This window comes from Callospermophilus lateralis, chromosome Y (assembly GCF_048772815.1).
Source record: "Callospermophilus lateralis isolate mCalLat2 chromosome Y, mCalLat2.hap1, whole genome shotgun sequence".
NCBI classification, from domain to species: domain Eukaryota; kingdom Metazoa; phylum Chordata; class Mammalia; order Rodentia; family Sciuridae; genus Callospermophilus; species Callospermophilus lateralis.
In genome coordinates this window covers 7,072,041-7,091,916 of record NC_135326.1, presented here as the reverse complement: position 1 = coordinate 7,091,916, position 19,876 = coordinate 7,072,041, and the positions used below count along the sequence as shown (strand labels likewise).

Below are 19,876 nucleotides of genomic sequence, written 5' to 3'. Positions count from 1 at the left end.
GTGAGAAGTCAAAAAACTGGGGAGGAATAACCAACACCATGAGTCAACAAATTTTTTATATAAAGAGAGATAATAAAGCCAGGTGGGGTGGCACATGCCTATAATCCCAGCTACTTGGAGGCTGAGGCTAGCAAGTTTGAGGCCATACTCAGCAACTTGGCAAGACCCTGACTCAAAAAAGGGCTGGAAATGTAGCTCAGTGGTAGAGTCCCCATGGAATCAATCCCCAGTACCACAGGAAAAAAAAAATATTTCTTTTTCTTCAGTTTCATAGGGCACACCATGGTCTCTTGCAACTACTCAATTCTGATTATATCACAAAAGCAGTCACAGTTGGAACATAAATAAATGGGTGTGGCTGTGTCCCAATAAAATTTCATTTAAAATAACCAGCCAGACGTGATTGCACAAACCTATAATCCCAGTGAACCAGGAGGCTGAGACAGGAGGATGGCAAATTTGAGGCCAGCCTCCTCAACTTAATGAGAGTCTGTCTCAAAAATAAAGAAATAAAAAGGGCTGGGAAGGTAGTTCCAGGGACAATGCACTATTGGATTCAATCCCCAGTACCCAAAATTAAAATATAATAAAATGAAAACAGGTCAAGGGCCAGATTTGTCCTAAAGGCAAAATGATGATCTGTTTGTGACCTACAGAACCCTAAAATCACAAAAAGACACTGTCCACCTGTTTTCCAGTGGAAGTGAAAGCCTACATCCTTGGTTGGGCTTTGAGATCTTTCAAATGATGGCACTGATGGGATTTTAAATGAGGAAATGCCTGAGACAATTCCAGAACCAGATTCCTCTGCATCTGTGTTCAGAGTAGCCAAGAGCATAGGATGGGAGAGGCATAGAGCCAGCTTCCAGAAGCTTCCCTTGCCTCGGCCACATCACTTCTAACTCATCCTCAGAATGTTAAACTCGCCTGATCTTTCAGTATTAAAGAAAAGGTGTGAGGAAGCTATGGCAAGATGGAAGGGGCTTTCCCTGCATCTTTCTAGTTACGAGGAGGGGGTATAATCTGCGCATGCACGCTGTATGCTCAGGCACCCACCCACCCAAATGAGAAAGACAGACCCAAGGAAAAGATCTGGGGAGCAAGGATGCAGTGAGCACACCGTCTCTCAGCTAGATGGGTCTGTGAAGTGTGGCCTTCCTGGGTCAAGAGGATGGGCTGAGCGCCAAGGCACCCACTGTATGAGTCAGACCCATTCATTTTCGATAAGAACTGGGCCACTGAGGCTTACCTGGACACAGAGGGGTAGTACAGCATGACAGCTCCCTCTGCACAGAGCAGGAGGGCCAGGCCCCAGGCCATGATGTGGTACAGCACGATGGTGCTAGGAGAGAAGCAGAACAGGATGGCACTGCTCAGAGGAGGACAAAGGGGCCTGGCAAAGAAACTACCAGACTAGCCACCAGGCCAGCTTCTGAACCAGGAAAGGTAGGAGCAAAACCACCCTCCACAGAGGTATAGTGCTGCCAAGGGCACCAATGTGTGTGCTTATTTTTCAGTTGAGGTGAAATTGACATAATATAACATCAACTATTTAGAGAGACCAACCCAGGGACATTTAGGAAATTCACAATGTGGTTCAATTGTTCTAGAACATTTTATCATCCCCAGAAGGGAACCTCGTTCCCATTAGCAGTCACTCCCCATTCCCTGCAGCCCACAGTCCCTGACAGTCACCGATCTGCTTTGCTTTTATGAATCCGGCTGTTGTAGACATGTCACAGCTTCATTTCTTTTTATGACTGAATAATATGAATAGACCACATTTTATTTATCCATTCATCCATCAGTGGACGTTCTGATTGAATACTGCTACTCTGAACATGCACATAAAACTATTTGAGTTCCTATTTTCAATTCTCTGGGGTTGTATACCTAGAAGTGGAATTGCTGAATTATGTGGTATTTTTGTGTTTATGTTTTTCTTTTTTTTTTTTCCTTTCTTTCTTTCCCAGTGCATGGGATGGATCCCAGGGCTTGCACATGCCAGCTACGTGCTCTACCATTGAGCTATATACCCAGCCTCTCTCTGCTTAATTTTATCAGAAACCAGAGTCTCCACATCTTTGCCAACAGTTTTTATTTTCCACTTTTTTTTAAAATAGGATCTCACCATTTGCTCTGGCTGGCCCCAAACTCTGGGGCTCAAACAGTTCTCCTGCCTCAGACTCAGAGTAGCTGGGACTACAGATGTACATCACCTTGCCTGGCTTCAAGTTTGGTTGCTGCTGTTCTCATGGGAATGGCTGATATTTTTGAGACTTGACTAAGTTGGCCCCACTCTCCATAAAATCATAGAATAGGTTCATTCCATCTATAGTACCCTCCAGGGACAGTACTGTTCAGTTCTCATCAGCTCTGGTCTGAATACTTGGATCCCCACAAAATTCCTATGTTGAAATCCTAACCCCAAAGGTGTAGCATTATAAAGTGGAGTCTTTGGAGAACTAATGAAGTCACAAGAGTAGAGACTTTATGGATAGGATTATGCCTTTTATGAAGGAGGCCCAGGAGCTCCCTGCCCCCTCCACCACGTGAGGACAGTGAGAAGTGGCCATCTATGAACCAGGAAGAACACGTACCAAACACTGAATCTGCCATACCTTGGACTTCCAGCCTCCAGGACTATAAGAAATATTCTGTGTGTGTATGTAGGAATACTGGAGATTGAACCCAGGGGCACTCTATCTCTGAGCTACATCCACAGACCTTTTTATTTTTGAGACAGGGACTTATTAAGTTGCCAAAGTTGGCTTCAAACTTATGATTCTCCTGCCTCAGCCTCCTGAGTCACTTGGAGTTATAGATCTGTGCCACCATACCTGGCTTAAGAAATGCATCTCTACTGTTTATAAGTCACTCAATTTATAGCATTTTGTTATAGCAGCCAAGATAGACTGAGACATTATATTGCCCAACCTTCAATTACTATAACAAATATCTGAGATAATGAATTTATAAAGAAAGATTGCATGGCATGGTGGCTTATGCCTTTAATCCTAGGTACTGAAGAGGTGGAGGCAGGAATACATCAATTTTGAGGCCAGCCTGGGTGACTTAGCCAAACCCTGTCTCAAAAGTAAAAATAATAAAAAGGCCTAGGAATGTGGCTCAGTGGTAGAGGACCTCTGGGTTCAATGCCCAGTATTGGACCAAAGAAATTAGAGAGAGGTTTTATTTTGGCTCACAGTTTTAGAGTTTTCAGCCTGTGGTTGGTTGTGCTTGTTGCTTTGAGCATACCATGGTAGGAGCAGAGTAGAGTAAAGCCACTTATTTCTTGGTCAAGAAGCAAAAGTGAGAAAGAGGAAGGTGATAGGATCCCACAGTCTCCTTCAAGGGCATGATCCCAATGATCTAAAGATCTGCCAGTAGGCCCCACCTCTTAAATTTCCACCACCTCCCAATAGCACCAAGCAGTGGGCCAAGCCTTGGGACACCTGGGCCTTTGAGTGACAATTAAGATCCAAGCTATAACATCCACCATCTCAGGGGCATGGTACACAAGCCTTGTCCTCCTGATCCTCCATCCCCAACAACCTCCCCTCTTACTCACCCTGTACCCCAACTCCAGGGAGAGACCTAAGGTTGTACAGGTCCCCTGAGGTTGTCCCATCCCTGAATCCAAACATCCAGGTGACTACTAATAGCATTTCCTTAGCAAAACTCACTGCTCAGAGCCTTGGGTTGCTTTTCTCAGTCATGTGAACAATATAGCTCTCTGTGGCCTGCCCTTGCCACTGTGGTAAAGGCCAGGTGGACCTCAGGCCATGGTGTTCCCTGCCACTTACACTATTGCCCAAGGCAGGCTGGCCATCCCTGGTCCTCCACCCACTTTTCCCATCAGACTGACCTTGGCCTGCATGCCCACCTGTCTTGAGGCACTGTAAGGGGCACAGTAAGTTTAAGAGCAGTAAGGAGACCCCAGAAATTGACCAGCATCCTATTAACAGTGAAACTCAAGAAACACAGCCACTCTTGAATCTTCATTTGACTGCAACTTTTTTTTTTTTTTTGTACTGGGGATTAAACCCGGGGGTACTTAACCACTGAACAACACCCCAGTCCCTTTTATTGTTTATTTTGAGACAGGGTCTTCCTAAGTTGTTCAGGCTAGCCTTGAACTTAAAATCCTCCTGCCTCAGTCTTCTGCAATGCAATATTCTTTAGAAAACAGGAATGGCCAGTAATAGCATAAGCTTCGTATACTCTTAAGCTGTATGATGGATATCAGGTATGTGCAAAGGGAAGGTCCACTTAAAAGGAATGAGGTGCTGATATCTGCTACAATATTCATGAACTTTGCAGACATTGTATCAAGTGAAATAAGCCAGACACAAAAAGGCCACACAGTGCCTGATTCCCTTTATGTGGGGAATGATGGATAATGGGTACAGAGTTTCTTATGGTGGTGGTAGAAATGTTCTGGAATTAGTAGTTGTACTGATTGATGTATTATTTTGTGAATGTCTAAAAGCCACTGACCTAGGGGCTGGGGCTGTAGCTCAGTGGCAGAGTGCTTGCCTTGCATGCATGAGGCCCTGGGTTCGATCCTCAGCACCACATAAAAAAAAAAAATAAAATAAAGGCATTCTGTCTATCTGCAGCTACAAAAGAAAAAAAGAAAAAGAAAAGCCACTGACCTGCACATTTTTAAAGGATGATTGTTTTGGTATGACAATTACATGTCAATTAAAAGAGTATCATGGAGATTGGGCTTGTGTCTCAGTGTAGAGTGCTCGCCTAGCATGTGAGAGGCACTGGGTTTGATCCTCAGCACCACATAAAAATAAATAAAGGTATTTTGTCCATCTACAACTAAAAAATATTTTAAAAAATATATAGTATCTTGGAGTTTCATCAAGATGATGTCTCACTCAACATTCACTGGCTAAGTGCTCCCTGAGAGTCTAGAGAGGCACAGAAAGGGCTAAGAATGAAACAAAGTTTCTCCACAGCCCTGACAGGGAAGCTAGGCACAGAGGCTGGGATGCAGAAGAGTTTACATAAAATGAAGGTTGGACCCAAGAGACAAAACTATGTTTATAAGTTAAGGTGCCAACACTTATGTTAGCTGGGGCAGGAGTCCTCAAAAATATCTCTATCCTAATCTTCAGCATCTATGATGGTGTTGCTATATATGGCAAGACACTTTGCAGATGTGATTAAATGAAGGATTTTTGAGATGGGAAGATTATCCTAGATATAGGCGTCCCGGATAAATAACCACATGAATCCAGAAAGGCAGAGAATCTCGGGCTAGGGGTGCAGCTCAGCAGTAGAGTACTTGCTAGCATGTGTGAGGCCCTGGGTTCCATCCCCAGGATCATAGGAAGAAAAAAAGGCAGATAATCTTTACCAGCTGCAAAGAACTAGAGGGATGGGAGTTTAGAGTCTTATTCACCATTACTGGCTTTGAAGATGGCAGAAGTAGCCACAGCCTAAGGAAGCTGGGAGGTCAGTGTCACTGGAACAGAGACAGTGAATGAGAGAATGGACAGAGGGTGTCCACAGAACTGTGTCAATTTTATTCTAAGTATGATAAGAATCCACCAGAAGATTCTTTTCATTTTTTCTAAAAATAGATGTATTGCAACAAGATAAAACTTAAAAAGTGGAATCTTAGAGGCAGGATGTTGCTCAGTGGTAGCAGGCATGAGACAGAGTTTCATTCCCAGCATTGCCAAAAAAAAAAAAAGTTGAACATGGAAAACAAAACAAGACTCAGTAAAGAATGGAGGGTAGTTTTGGGAAAAAATTATCCAATCCCTGTGACTCCAAAGTTTCTGGGGGAGATGATAGAAAGTGAGGTCAAGGGACTATTCTTGGTTGTGTCTGGTTTCTCTTTACTGAATCTCAGACCTGTGAGTGAGCCCAACTGGATTTGGAGCAATCCTGACCTGAATCTGTGGTTCCCCAGATGATGGACATGAATGCCTTGGCTCCTGCTCAGCTGGGTTGGCCCCCTTATCTCCACTGTGAGACCAATGCCTCATTGGATAAACAAGGACCTTCTCTTCCCATCCTTCTTGAAGGAATTCCTAATATCCAAGGAGACAGGCTGATGCTCAGTCCAGACCAGGAAGGGTATGTGTCCAGCAATTGGTGGTATTAGATATTCCACGAGCATGAGGCTCCCTTTCTTGTCCCACCTCTGCACTCCCCATTCCCTGCATGGTTAGCATTCTTGGACAATCTCTATCATTCATCTTTGTACTTCAACACACCCCACCCTGTTCCCCCAGAGGATTTGAGGCTGTGGCCGTCCAGATGCTGTGGGGTAGGCTTCAGTTTGTGTCTTCTCTCTGAGGGGATGGGGAGGGCAGGGCCCCATTAGTCGGGTACACTGGCAGTCCCTCTTAACTCTATTGGGTGCCTGGTAAATAGCATCCCCCATTTCAGTGGAATTTTCACTCTAAAGATCAGCTGTGTAGAGGAAAGGAGTGGTGCTCAGAGATCAGAATGGGAAATGATGCCCTTCTCCAAAGAGGATGAGGAGGGAGAGAAACAGAGGCGGCTCACAAAGGGAATGAACTCTGGGAAGAGAGAAAACATTTTGGAGCCAGCTGTCTGGGAGGCCATAAGGAAATGACTCCTTCATAGTTTGCCTCCCACATCGTAACCAGTTCCTGCAGCCGCCCTCCCCTGGCCTCACTGGGAGCATGTGGGGGTGTATCTCAGCAGTGCAGGTTTTGACTCTGGCTCACGGGAGATTTAGTGAGCCCACAGAGACAGCAGCTCTCTGCAAGGGCTGGATTAGTGGAGTGCAGAATTTCTTCATTCCAGACCCTCTTCTTGGCTGGACAGTGCTGATGGCATCTTCAGAGTGGGGAGTGGGGAGTGGGTCTCTGGTCAGACTAAGGAAGTCCAAGGTCAGAGGACATGGAAGACTGGTTAATGACTCTTGCCCATCCTGCAAGACAGCAGTCAGGTCTGGGCCAGCAGGAGCTGGTGGCTCCCACATTAATGGCTGATGCCACTGAAACCCACCCCAGAGGGTGAGTGCCCAACCCAGGGGAGCCCAGGAGTAGCCAGGTCACAGCTGAAGACCCTTGCTCTTTTATCCGACCACTGAATTGTTCCAAGTCCAGGCGAGTGTAAATCCTCCTTGGCCATTATTTCATATCACTCTTTTATTTTCTTAAAGCAAGTAGAGACTTCAGTTCATGGCCATTTCTAAGATCGCAAGTACCACACTGTTATTATTTAAAACTGGTATGTTTCACACCTGCAGCCAGAATTAACCACTTAAATTTTGACTTGAAATCTGTCTTAATGATGCTTCTGAGGATTAAAAAATTAAAAGAAATCCTCAGCCAAAGAAAACAGCTACGTAAGACAGGATCTCCAAGGCAAAGGGCCATACCTGCAAAGTTTGGCCCCTGCCCTGGAATTCAGCAGAACACCCCCTGCCCAACCAGCTGCAGTCTCCTAATAGCCATCTTCAGGACCAGCTCTACCTGCTGCCCTGGAAAACAAGCTGGCTCTTAAAATGGAGCTACCGAAGCTTTGGAACCCAAACCCTCAGCCCTGGGACATCTCCCACCAGGCATCAGGTGAGGCTTTGTGCTCACGGCTACGGAGCACCTCTTACTTATCTGTTGTGTGCCCTGCTCCTGTCTGATTAGGGAGTTCATTTCACTCCCAACCATCAGTCATCTGAGGACTGGAAACCTGCCCTTGCTCTTGCCCTTGGAAGGCATGGTGTTTCATGTTCTGGGATGTTCACCTTCTGCGTAAGGACGGGTCCTTGGAAGCCTAACCAGCATCCAGAGTCCTGCCTTCTTGAACACTGAGTTCCAAGATGAATTTCCAAACACAGGCCTGTGCCAAGGAGGGCTTCCAGATTGCCTGCCCTGAGAGTCCAGACAGTTCTCACACTGTTCCTTTTAATCCAGTCCTGTGACCCCCACCTGCCCTACCATGGGTGGGATGAAGTAATGCACCCTCTAGTGACAGTGGAGGGCATGTTCTTCACCCGGCTTCCTTCCAGAACTCCCAGGCTCCTCGGATCTCTGTTACTGGCTGTCAGTGAGACCTTCAGTTGTGTCATAGCTCTGACTCCCCAACACTGACAAGAGAGGCTCTCAGGTACACAGCAATTGCACCAACTTTAGGGATTAGGCCTTCTCCTGCTGCTAATTGCCTATAGGTACCCATTCTCCCTCTTTTCCTTATAACATAACCCAGAAGTTAGAAGAGCAGCATAGTAGGCTAACAGACCATTTCCTATGTCCTCTAGCAACTAAGCACAACCAAGAAACTAAGTTCTGGCTAATACTATGCAAGTGGCATTGTGTGAAACTCCCAGGGAGGCCTTTTAAAGCTGGCTTGGGAGAAAACAGGCCCCTTATGTTCATTGATACACTTAGTTTGTTGGGGTCAATCCCCAGCACTGAAAACACACTAAATGGATCAACAAAATGTAGTATATACACACACTGAAATATTATTCAGTTATGAAAAGGAATTATCTTAGTCTTTTCTGGATGTCATGATAGAATACCAGAGGCTGGGTGGTTTATAAAAAACAGACATTGAATGCTCATAGCTCTGGAGACTGCAGCCCAAGGTCTAGGTGTGACAGACGCAGGGTCTACTGAGGGCTGCTTCCTGGTTCAGAGCTGACACCTTCTCACTGGGTCCTCATATGGTGGAAGAGGCTGGAAGCTCTCGGCTGGGGGAGGGTGTCTCTTATAAGGACACTCAATCCATTCATGAGCCTCCACCTTCATGACCTCATTGCCTCCCAAGGCCCTACTTCCTAACACCATTAGCTAGGGGTGAGAATTTCAAAATAAAACTTGTTGGATGGGGAGGACATAAGCACTCAGACCACAACAGGAATGAAGTACTAATACATACTACAACATGGATAAACCTTCAATATGTTATGCTGAACTTAAGAGATCATATAGGAAATGTCCTATATTGCATTATTTCATTGATCTGCAATGGCCAGATGATCTACAATGGCATATCCATAGAGTCTAAAAATTTTGGTTGCCAGGGTGGAAGAAGGTGGGGAGAGAATGGGGAATAACTAATAACTGGTACAGGGATTGGGCGAGATGATTACAAAGTTGTAAAGTGGATGGTACACAACTGTGATCCCAGCTATTCTGGAGGCTGAGGCAGGGGAATCACAAGTTCAAGACCAGCCTGGGCAACTTGGTGAGACCCTGTCTCAAAATAATAAAATAGGGTTGAAGGTATACAGCTAAGTGGTAGAGCACCCCTGGGTTCAATCCCCAGTATTACTAAAAAAAAAAAAAAAAAAAAAAAAAAAAATCTATCGACATACTGAAAACCACTTGATTTTACTGTTAAATGTGTGGCTTTAGGGGCTGGGGTTGTAGCTCAGTGGCAGAGCACTTGCCTAGCATGTGTGAGGCACTGGGTTCTATTCTCAGCACCGCATATAAATAAATAAACAAATAAAGGTCCATTGATAATTAAAAAATATTCTTAAAAACATGTAACTTTATAAACCCATTTTTAAAAAAGACAAAAAGCAAAAGCAAGCAAGGACTTTCTGATTGAAACAGACCAGGAACTCTGTGGGGAAGGGAATAAATGTCTCCTGTACACTTGCCCTGCTTGGCCACGTCCAACTTCTCTTGACTAAGAGAAGGTTCTGGGTGTTGCTGTATGGTCAACATCCCAATGACAGTAACAGCTCAGATCTACTGAGCTCCCACCATGTGCCAGGCACTATTCTAATCCATTTATATGTTTGATTGATGTTATTCTTTCCAGTGATCTTATGCAGCGGGTACCAGTTACACAGTGAGTGCCTGAGCAGGAGCTCAAACCTACCTATGCCCAAGGCACCAACCTCTGTGTGAGTCCTTGCCAGACAAACACCTCCAGCCCCAGCCCTCATCTGTTCCACTTTTAATATAAGATGTCAATATATACAGAAGTAGTTCTTCATACAGTCTTTGATATACAGTGAAAAACTGTCATACCTGGGCACAGTGGCACACTCCTGTAATCCCAGCAACTCGGGAGGCTGAAGCAGGAAGATCACAAGTTCAAGGCCAGCTTCAGTAATTTAGGCCCTAAGCAACTTAATGAGGTCCTAAATAACTCAGCAAGACCCTATCTCAAAATATAAAAATGGCTGGGGATATAGTTCAGTGGTAAAGCACTCCTGGGTTTAATTCCCAGTACCAAAACAAAAAATTAAAGGAAAATTTTAAAAATTTGTCTAAATTCAGCAGGGCACAGAGACACATACCTGTAATCCCTGCCTCTTGGGAAGACAGGAGGAAGGCAAATTCAAGGCTAGCCTGGGAATTTTAAGAAACTTAGCAAGACCCTATCTCAAAATAAATAGGCTGAGGGTATAGCTCAGTAGAAATCCCCTGGTTCAATATCCAGTACCTCCCCACAGACAACTTGTTTATATTCACACCAGTTTTTTCTTTCTTTTCATTTTTAACATGTCCAGTTCCAAATATTTAATTTCTTTTTTGTTTTTCTTTTCTTTTGGTGCTGGGGATTGAACCCAGGGCCTTGCACAAGAGTGTGATCTACCATCAAGCACCCCTCCCCTATCCCTCAAATACTTAATTTCTTGAGTTACTTATTCTCAAGATTTTAAAAACCTCAGCATTTTAGGTGGTTTTTTGTTTGTTTTTTGCATTGCTGGGGACTGAACCATGAGTACATGTTAGGCAAGCGCTCTACCATTAAGCCATGTTCCCAGCCCTGAAAACTTCAATATTTTGAATTGGCTTCTGGCCTGAGAATGAGCCACCATAGATGTTTCTGGGTGGGGGAGCCAGATGCCAGACTGACAGATAGTGTCTGGCCACTCTGCAACCCACCTTTGAATACTCAATGGCATCTCCTAATATTGCTCATAAAACACAACCAGGCAGACCTCTGTGCCCAGTGAATACCTCAGTCCTGCCGATCTCCTTATCACAAGATAGGCGTCAACCGCGTAGCAGAAGAGCCACCAGAAACAGGCACTGTACAACAGCTGGATCCACATCTGTAAACAGCAAGAACCCAGCATCAAAGATTCTGGAAACACACGAGGCCTCCAGTCCCTCCGTGAAATGAGATGGCAGATGTGGGCTTCTTCTGACATCAAGGAGAAGCCCACGTGAGCTCAGGGACACATGTAGACAGTCTCTAGGACAGGGGTGGGCTGTGGCCCAAGAAGGACTTGTGCATCCGTCCTCTGCTTAGCAGGATCTGACTAAGGAGCCCCACCCCACCTCGCATTTGGTATGCTTGTAGGCAGGAAAGATCAATGGGGGCTTTGAAGTAGAAGCTCTTTGTGGGCACGTGGCACTTGGAAAGTCCCTTGGAGGAGAAGGGGCTAGGAAGAGGCTGGAGGTATTAACTGCAGCAGGGAGGTCTGCGCCTCCCTGCTGTGGGCTGAGAGGAGGCCTCACAGAGCTGCAGTTAGGAAGCCCTGGAGGGCAGGGAAGAAGAGAAAAAAAGGAACTGGGAATTCTGCTCCAGACCCAGTGATTCAACATCTACATTTGCACAATTTGCACCAATAAAATGAGGTGCACCGAGCATAGTGTGTTTTTTTTTTTTTTTTTTGTGTGTGTGTGTGTGTGTGTGTCCTACTTATTTATTTAATGATTTATGGATATAAGCCCTAGAGAGTTTGTGACAATACAGCGCTGGCCAGGCCCCACCCCAGGCTTCCTCATCTGTAGATTGGTACACAGCCTGAGAATCTGCATTCCTCACAGGCTCCCAGAGGTTGCTGCTGCTCACTTTGGGGACCACAGCGCAACAGGCACAGAGGTGGGGAGGAGAGCATGCAGAGAGGGGGCACTTACCGCGCTCCCAACACAGAAAGCAGCAGGCCAAATGTCTGTTCCATTCCCATGAGAGATGTTTTCAACGAAATCTGGGAATCCCAGCCACACTGCTGACCGAAGGATGATCCCTAATAGAGAAGTAGATAAGGGGCTGTGGCTTAGCGGTAGAGCGCTCGCCAAGCTCGTGCAAGGCCCTGAGTTCAATCCTCAGCACCACATAAAAATAAACAAATAAAATAAAGGTCTAGTGTCCAACTACAACTAAAAAATAAATATTAAAAAAAGAGAGAAGTAGATAGACTCTAAGGCATCTGACTCTAATTCACATCTGAAGCTGACTTGTTACTTTGTAAAAATGATAGCTAGTAATACATATGAGAGAAACAGGAAGAGAGCGAGCAGGAAAGAGGAAGGGAAGGAGAGAAGGAGGAGAAAGAAAGGAAAGAAGGAGGAAAGGGAGAGAAAAGAAGGAAGGATGGAGGGAGAGAGGGAAAAACACGCTCATGTGTTCAAAAAAAAGGGAGGAGAAGGAGACTCTGTATCAAATAACATTTTTAAAAAAGGGCTGGATTTTGTTTATTTGTATGAGACAGACCTTGCTAAATTGTTCAGGCTGGCCTTAAATTTCCAAGTCTCCTGTCTCAATCTCCCAGGCATGTACCACTATACCAGCAACCTGTTTTAAAAACCCCAGTCAGCATTTAGTTTTGTTTTTTGGTGGTACTAAGGATTGATGTTATCCCTAATAGAAAAAGAGGAGGAGGAGGAGGAGGAATGGGAGGGGGAAGGAAGAAGAACTGTTATTCAGAAAACCCATCTTTTTTTTTAAATGCTTATTTTTTAGTTTTAGGTGGACACAATATCTTTATTTTACATTTATATGGTGCTGAGGATCGAACCCAATGCCTCTTGCATGCTAGGCAAATGCTCTACCACTGAGCCACAACCCCAGCCCCCAGAAAACCCATCTTATATTGGCAAAATGATCCCAGGCATTTCCATTTCAATTGAAAGCAACATCAGCCACAAACTTGTCCCCCAATTTTTTGTTTGCTTGTTGACTTGGATTACAAAGTGTTTATGTAAATAGCAATCTGTATTTCTTAGCTATATTTTTAATGTTCACGTCAATTATTCTTTACATAGAGAATTATTTACAAAGCACAATTCTGAAGCTTAAATGTATAGTTTCTTCATTTTTTTGAAAAATACATATAAAATTTTCAAAAATTAGATCTCAGTACTTTGCTTTGCACATTTATTATCTGTGAGTTTTCCTTGCTAGTAGGCTCAAATATTTAACATTCTTCAATTAGCACACACAAACACACACACATTTATGGTATACATTACAGTTCTTTGCAAAGTAATGCAATGCCCTTTGTTTAAATGTATCCTGTTATGATTTAGGTATGAAGTATCCCACAAAACTCATGTGTGAGAGAGTATAAGAAAGTGTAAAGGTGAAATGATTAGGTTATAAGAGCCTTAACCTAATCAGGGCATCAATCCCCTGATACGGATTACCTGGGTGGTGACTGTAGGCAGGTAGGGTGTGGCTGGAGGAGGTGGATCACTGGGGTGTGCCTTTGGGGTTTCTATTTTGTCTGTGATGAAGGAAGTCTATCTCTTTCTCCTTCCTGGTGCCAAGTCCTGAGCAGCCTTCCTCTGCCATACTCTTCTGCCATGATGATGTCTCACCTCCTGATGTCTCACCCCAGGCCCCAAAGAATGGGGTCAGCCATCTATGGACTAAGACCTCTGAAACCATGAGCCCCAAAATAAACTTTTCCTCCTCTTAAGCTGTTCTTGTCAGGTCTTTTGGTCATAGCAATGAAAAGCCTACTAGTACACCACTGAATACATAGGTACTTGTAACACAACAGAGCATACATGTGCTATTTATTATGCTATTAAAGGAGATCTATGAACACTAGAAAGCTTAACATACACCTTCCCACTATCAAGCCACTGCTAACAACAACAGAAACCAAACAAACAAACAAAAAAAACACCTTTTCTGTATGGTGCTTTATAATTTAGTGCTTTGAGCTCAGTGTAAGCCCTATGAGGTAGGCATTCGTATTACTCATTTTCAGAGGGAGCACAGTCACCTGGCCTTCTCCTAACTTCTGCTCATTTTCCTACAACATCTTCCACCTCCCTCTTTAAAGGACACGGTGTTCTTCCACCAACTCTGAAAATATATTTGGTTATACCTTTATTTTCAGATATTCAAGTAACAGAAATAAACTACTATTAAGATCTCTTCCTAAAAAATGACTTAGTGGAATCAGGAAGAAAACCAATGTTTCATTGAATAATCCTGCACCAAAATGATTTTATCCCTAATACAAAGGAAAAAATTCCTTTCCTGCCTTATTCTTCAAGTCTGAGAAAATGACTTGAGGTTACATAGTATTTATTTAAAGTCAAGGACTGGAGGGTCTTCAATCATGTTTTTGTCACTCTGGGCAAAAGGACAGAACAGAAATGGGTCCTGGGATACACAACACCTGTGTCCAGGTACCAGCTCAAAGTAGGGTACACAAGGCAGTTAATACAGGCTTCATAGGCTTTGCCTCAAGATAAACATTACAAAAAAAAAAAAAAAAAAAGTTCCAACAAGGTCAACACCATCAAGTAATTACAAAGTGTGGGCAGAATTTGAGTGTTTACTTGAACAAACCCACTATAAAATAACATTTATGGGACAACTGAACAAACACTGGCAACATTAAGAAATTGCTTTTAATGATTTTAAATTGATAATAATACCAGGGTTAAATATGCTTAAAATTTTTATGATTAGCTGAGCCCAGTAGTACACACCAATAATCTCAGTGACTTAGGGGTTTGAGGCAGGAGGATCACAAATTTGAGGCCAGCCTGGGCAGCTTAGCGAGACTCTGTATCAAATAACATTTTTAAAAAGGGTTGGATTTTGTTTATTTGTATGAGACAGACCTTGCTAAATTGTTCAGGCTGGCCTTAAATTTCCAAGTCTCCTGCCTCAGTCTCCCAGGCATGTACCACTATACCAGCAACCTGTTTTAAAAACCCCATCAGCATTTAGTTTTGTTTTTTGGTGGTACTAAGGATTGAAGATTAAATTTAGGGGCAACCTAGCACTGAGCTACACTCCAGTCCTTTTGATTTTGAGACAAGTTCTCACTAATTGCTCAGGCTGGCCTCAAAGTTGTGGTTATTCAGCTTCAGCCTCCCCAGTTGCTGGGATTATAGGCATGGGTCACCATGCCCAGCCCTAGTAGCATTTTACTCTTGCTGCTTCTCATCTAATCAGGGCTGTGCTGAAACCCACACTTTGGTAGCCCTCCCTTGACAGTGGATAAAAGAGAAGATGATGCTAGGAATGCTGGGACCCAAAATTACCTCCCAGAAATAAAAGATCTTTTTGTGAATCAAATGAGAGAGAGAGAGAGAGAGAGAGAGAGAGAGAGAAGCTTTTTAAGTGAAAACTAAGAAAAAGTTACTAAATAAGACCATAAAGGAATTGCCAGTAGAATTGCTTTGTATTTCTTGAAAAAAGTTTTTAAAGGTAGAGAGGAAAAGGCTGGGGATGTAGCTCAGGAATAAGGCATTTGCTTAGCATGTGTAAGTCCCTGAGTTTAATCCCCAGGACCACAAAAATAAACAAATAAATAGAGTTCTTATGTTTTATGCTCTATACTCAGATCTGAATGGATGAAATGACATGAAGTCTGAAATGTGCTTCAAATTAAGCCAGTAAGGAGGGAGAAGGGCAAGTACAGGGAGCTGGTGGAGAGTATGTGAGGATCCATGATGGTTGTTTATATGTCATATCTACATTGATGTATGTTGGGAACTTTCCAACAAAAAGTTAAACAAAATGGCAAAACTCAACTTTAGAGTTCTATAAAATGCGTCATGCTATAGTTTAAAGCAGATTCTATAAAATGTGTCATGTTTAAAGCAGAATTTGGCAAAATTGTTTCTTTGAGGGCTGATAGTAAGCATCTTTGGCTTTGTGGTGATACTTTCTCTGCACAATATTCCACCATGTTCTGGTAGAGCAGATCTGGTCCTAGATGAGGTACAAATGCAGGGCCTAGCCGTGTTCTGTAAAACTTTATTTATGGACACTAACATTTAAATTCATAGACATTCACATGTCAGCAAATCTGCTTTGATTTAAAAAAATCATTTTAAAATGTAAAACTGTTCCTTGGCGGGGGAAGAAGAGTTACAGAAAACGCTCAGCAGAAGGGATTTGCTTTGTAGCCTACACTTGGCACACCTGGGTAAAAATCAAACCTGGGGCAGCCCAAGGGTGTTGCACAGTGGTAGGGCCTGCCTGAGGCTCTTGGTTCATCCCAGCACTGCAAAAGGAAGGGTTCAGGTAAAAAAATAAATAACGCACAAAAGAAGATATGGTACAAAGTAGGTACAAAATAGCAAGGTGCCCACGCCCACACATGTTAACTGGTGGTCTCTGCTGGATGCACCAGTCTTATTTTCTAGACTTTCCTTAACAACACTGACCGAGGTTTTTCTAGTAAGTTCGCAGTAACAAACACAATGAACGCTTTTCAAAATACAAGCAATGATCCTTAGACCTGAACTTTTCCCTCTTGCTTTGCAGAATCCCCTAGTCGTCCTGGAATGAAAAGGCCTTCAGCTCCTGGCTTGGTGCTAGAGCGCTCAGACGCGCGAGCCCTGGCACCGGCTGGGCACCGAGCAGATCTCCGTCGCGGGGCCACCGCGCTCCCTCCACCCAGCACTAAGTGTGTCCCAGCGGTGGGCCGCGCCCTTACCAAGGCAGCCGAGGACGTCGCAAGCAGCAGCGGCCCTCAGGATGCGGGCCGAGGCAGGCGGGGAGGTGGAAGGGGCCCCGGGACCCGCGGGTCGGCGCCGGGGCAGCATCTGCAGGAGGCCGAGCACCAGGCGGAGCGCGCCGCTGCCCAGGCACAGCGCATGGAACGCCCGCGGCTGGAAGCTCAGCACGAGTTGCGTAGCAGCGTCCCGAGTGGGACAACAGAAGGTCCCCAAGCGCGGGGAGGCCATGGGCCAGCTCCGGGATGCGACTCGGGTCTGCCAGGACCCCGCTGGCCGGCCTAGGTCATGTGCCGGGCGGGCTGAGGGAGGGGGACATCATGTGCCCTGGGCCTCTCCCCCACCTAACCCCCCGGTGCTTGCAGAAAAGGCGCCAGGGTTGGTGGGGGCTGTGCGCCTTCTGCAAAGGCCACGAGGCCTCACGAGGGTGAGGCTTGATCTGCAGGAGGAGGGGCAGGGGAGAAGAACCAGAGGTAGGGGACGTCAGCTTTTCCCCTTCCCCAGCCCTTCCCCGTGGTTTAATTCTCCAGAATTTACAGCCTCAAATCTACCCTGGCGTCTTAGCTGGTGTTGCTAGAAAACTGTGCCTCGGAACAGTCACTGTTTAGACTCTGAGATTCTGATATGGATGCCTTTGAGGCCCCACGCATGTATGCATCAACTGTGGCTCATGTCTATAAAAGCATCTCTCTCAAGTAACGATGTGGTTAAAACAGTCTTTTGTGCAGTCACTCCCCAATTGGAACAACCCCACGGAGGTAGGATTTTCATTTAAAATTCAGAAAGCCAAACCCAGAGTGGCACTCCTGTAATTCCAGCTACTTGGGAGGCTGAGGCAGGAGGATCACGTTTGAGCCTAGCCTCAGCAACTAAACAAAACCTTGTCAAAATAAAAAAGAGCTGGGGATGCAGTTCAGTGATAGAGTGCCACTGGGCTGGGTTCCCATTGTGTGTGTTGGGGGCCGGGGGTGGGGGTGGGGGTGAATTTCATTAAGATGATTCTTTAAGAAACAGCAGAATGGTGATTACCAGAGGCCAGGGATAGTAAGGGTCAGATGAGGAGAGACTGACCAATGATCCTGAATTATATTGAAGATAGGAGCAAGAAATTCTGATATACCGTTGCACAGTAGAGTGATGACTTGTACATTTCAAAAGCTAGAAGAAAGGATTTTGAAAGTTTGCACTATAAAGAAATGATAAATATTTCAGGCGATAGACATGGTTAACTGGGTTTAAACATTAATGCAATGCATATACATGTATCAAAACATTACATGAGGGGCTGGGGCTGTGGCTCAGTGGTAGAGCACTTGCCTAGCATGTGTGAGACTCTGGGTGCGACATTCTCAGAACCACATACAAACAAATAAATAAAGGTCCATTAATAACTAATAAAAATATTTTTTTAAAAAAAAAACATTACATGATATCCCATTAATATGTACAATGTTTATATTTTATGTGCCAGTTAAAATAATTTTGAATAAAAAATAAGAGGAAAACTAGTTTTTAAAATTATAGCATACTATGGGGCTGGGGCTGGGGCTCAGCAGTAGCTCACTTGCCTGGCGTGTGCGAGGCACTGGGTTCGATTCTCAGCACTGCATATAAATAAATAAAATTTTGGGACTGAGGTTGTTGGCTCAGCAGTAGAGTGCTCCTCTTGTACATGTGAGACCCTGGGTTAGATCCTCAGCACCACATAAAAATATATGAATAAAATAAAGGTATTGTGTCCAACTACAACTAAGAAATAAAGATTTTTTTAAAAATAAATAAATAAATAAATTTTAGTCTATCAACAACCAAAGAAATTTTTTTTTAAATTATAGCATACTGGGCTGGGGATGTGGCTCAAGCGGTAGCGCACTCGCCTGGCATGCATGCGCCCCGGGTTCGATCCTCAGCACCACATACAAACAAAGATGTTGTGTCTGCCGAAAAAAAAAAAAACCTAAAAAATAAATATTAAAAAATTCTCTCTCTCTCTCTCTCTCTCTCTCTCTCTTTAAAAAAAAATATAGCATACTAATGATAGCAAACAGAATAAAGTTGTTTTCCTGTTAAATTATTTAAGGGTGTATATAAGACTCTCCTCTAGATTGTGGCTTTTATTAAGGAGAAAAAAAAAGGCAGTAAAACACTTGCCTAGCAAGTGTGAGGCCCTGGGTGTTCCATTCAAGCACAGAAAAAGAAAAGGAAAGATTGTAAGAAAGAAAGAAAAAGACACCAGCTCTGTCATATACCACTTAGCCACTGTATGGTTTAGATGTAGTGTCCCCCAAAAGCTCATGTGCAGACAGTGCAAGAAGGTTTGGAGGAGAAATTATTGGGTTATATCTTTAACCTAGTCCGTGAATTATTCCCTGATGGGATTAACTGCGTGGTGACTAGAGGCAGGTGGGGTGTGGCTGGAGGAAGTGGTTCACTGGGGGCAGGGCTACAGTGTACATAGTTTGTATCTGGAGAGTGGAGTTTCTCTCTGCTTTCTGATCATCATATGAGCATCATCCCTTTGCCACAATCTTCCACCATGATGTCCTGCCTCACCTTGACCCCCAAGGAATGGAGCCAGCCACTTATGGACTGAGACCTCTGAAACTGTGAGCCCCTAAATAAACCTATTCTTTTCTACAGTTGTTCTGGTCAGGTCTTTCAGCAGCAAAAAGAGCTGACCAAAACAGCCATCTCCCCCCGCCCTGTGTGTTTATTTTATTTTGAGACAGGGTCTTACTAAGTTGCTCAGGCTGGCCTCAAGTTTATGAACCTCTTGCCTCAGATTTCCAAGTAACTGAAATAATAACAGGCCTGCAAGATGGCACCCTGTTTCAATTCTTTTCAATCAACCAATGCGGAAGTGTCCTTTTTGTTTGCAGGGGCTCTTCATTTAGAGGAGAACACTTCTTTTCCCTCCCATCTCAATGGCTCATCTGCTTTGTACAATTGGAGCTCAGATCCTGGGCCTGCTTCCTCTGGGGACCACAGGCCTGCGTTTCCTGTTGGGTCCCCAAGGAAGACAGACAGGAGGCTTGCTCTGCCAGACGGGAAGCAGAGCCTCATTTAACAATGGGCTGCAAACGCCACCACTTCAAAAGAATCGAGACCTGGCACGTCTATAAACGCAGTGTGTTCGAGCAGCTGCCCTGCCAGAAGTCAGAGCAGACTGACGTTTTCCAAAACCTTAGGAGCTCTTCTGAACCACAAACTTAGTCATACAAACAGTAGAAAGCACCCTAGAAAGACTC

The 19,876-nt window shown here is 44.4% G+C and overlaps 1 pseudogene; it reads right to left on the bottom strand.

Moving 5' to 3' along the window:
- LOC143639720 (G-protein coupled receptor 143-like) overlaps positions 1-16,918 on the bottom strand; it is a 37,178-nt pseudogene extending 20,260 nt beyond the window's left edge.
- Between the last annotated feature and the right edge of the window lie 2,958 nt (positions 16,919-19,876).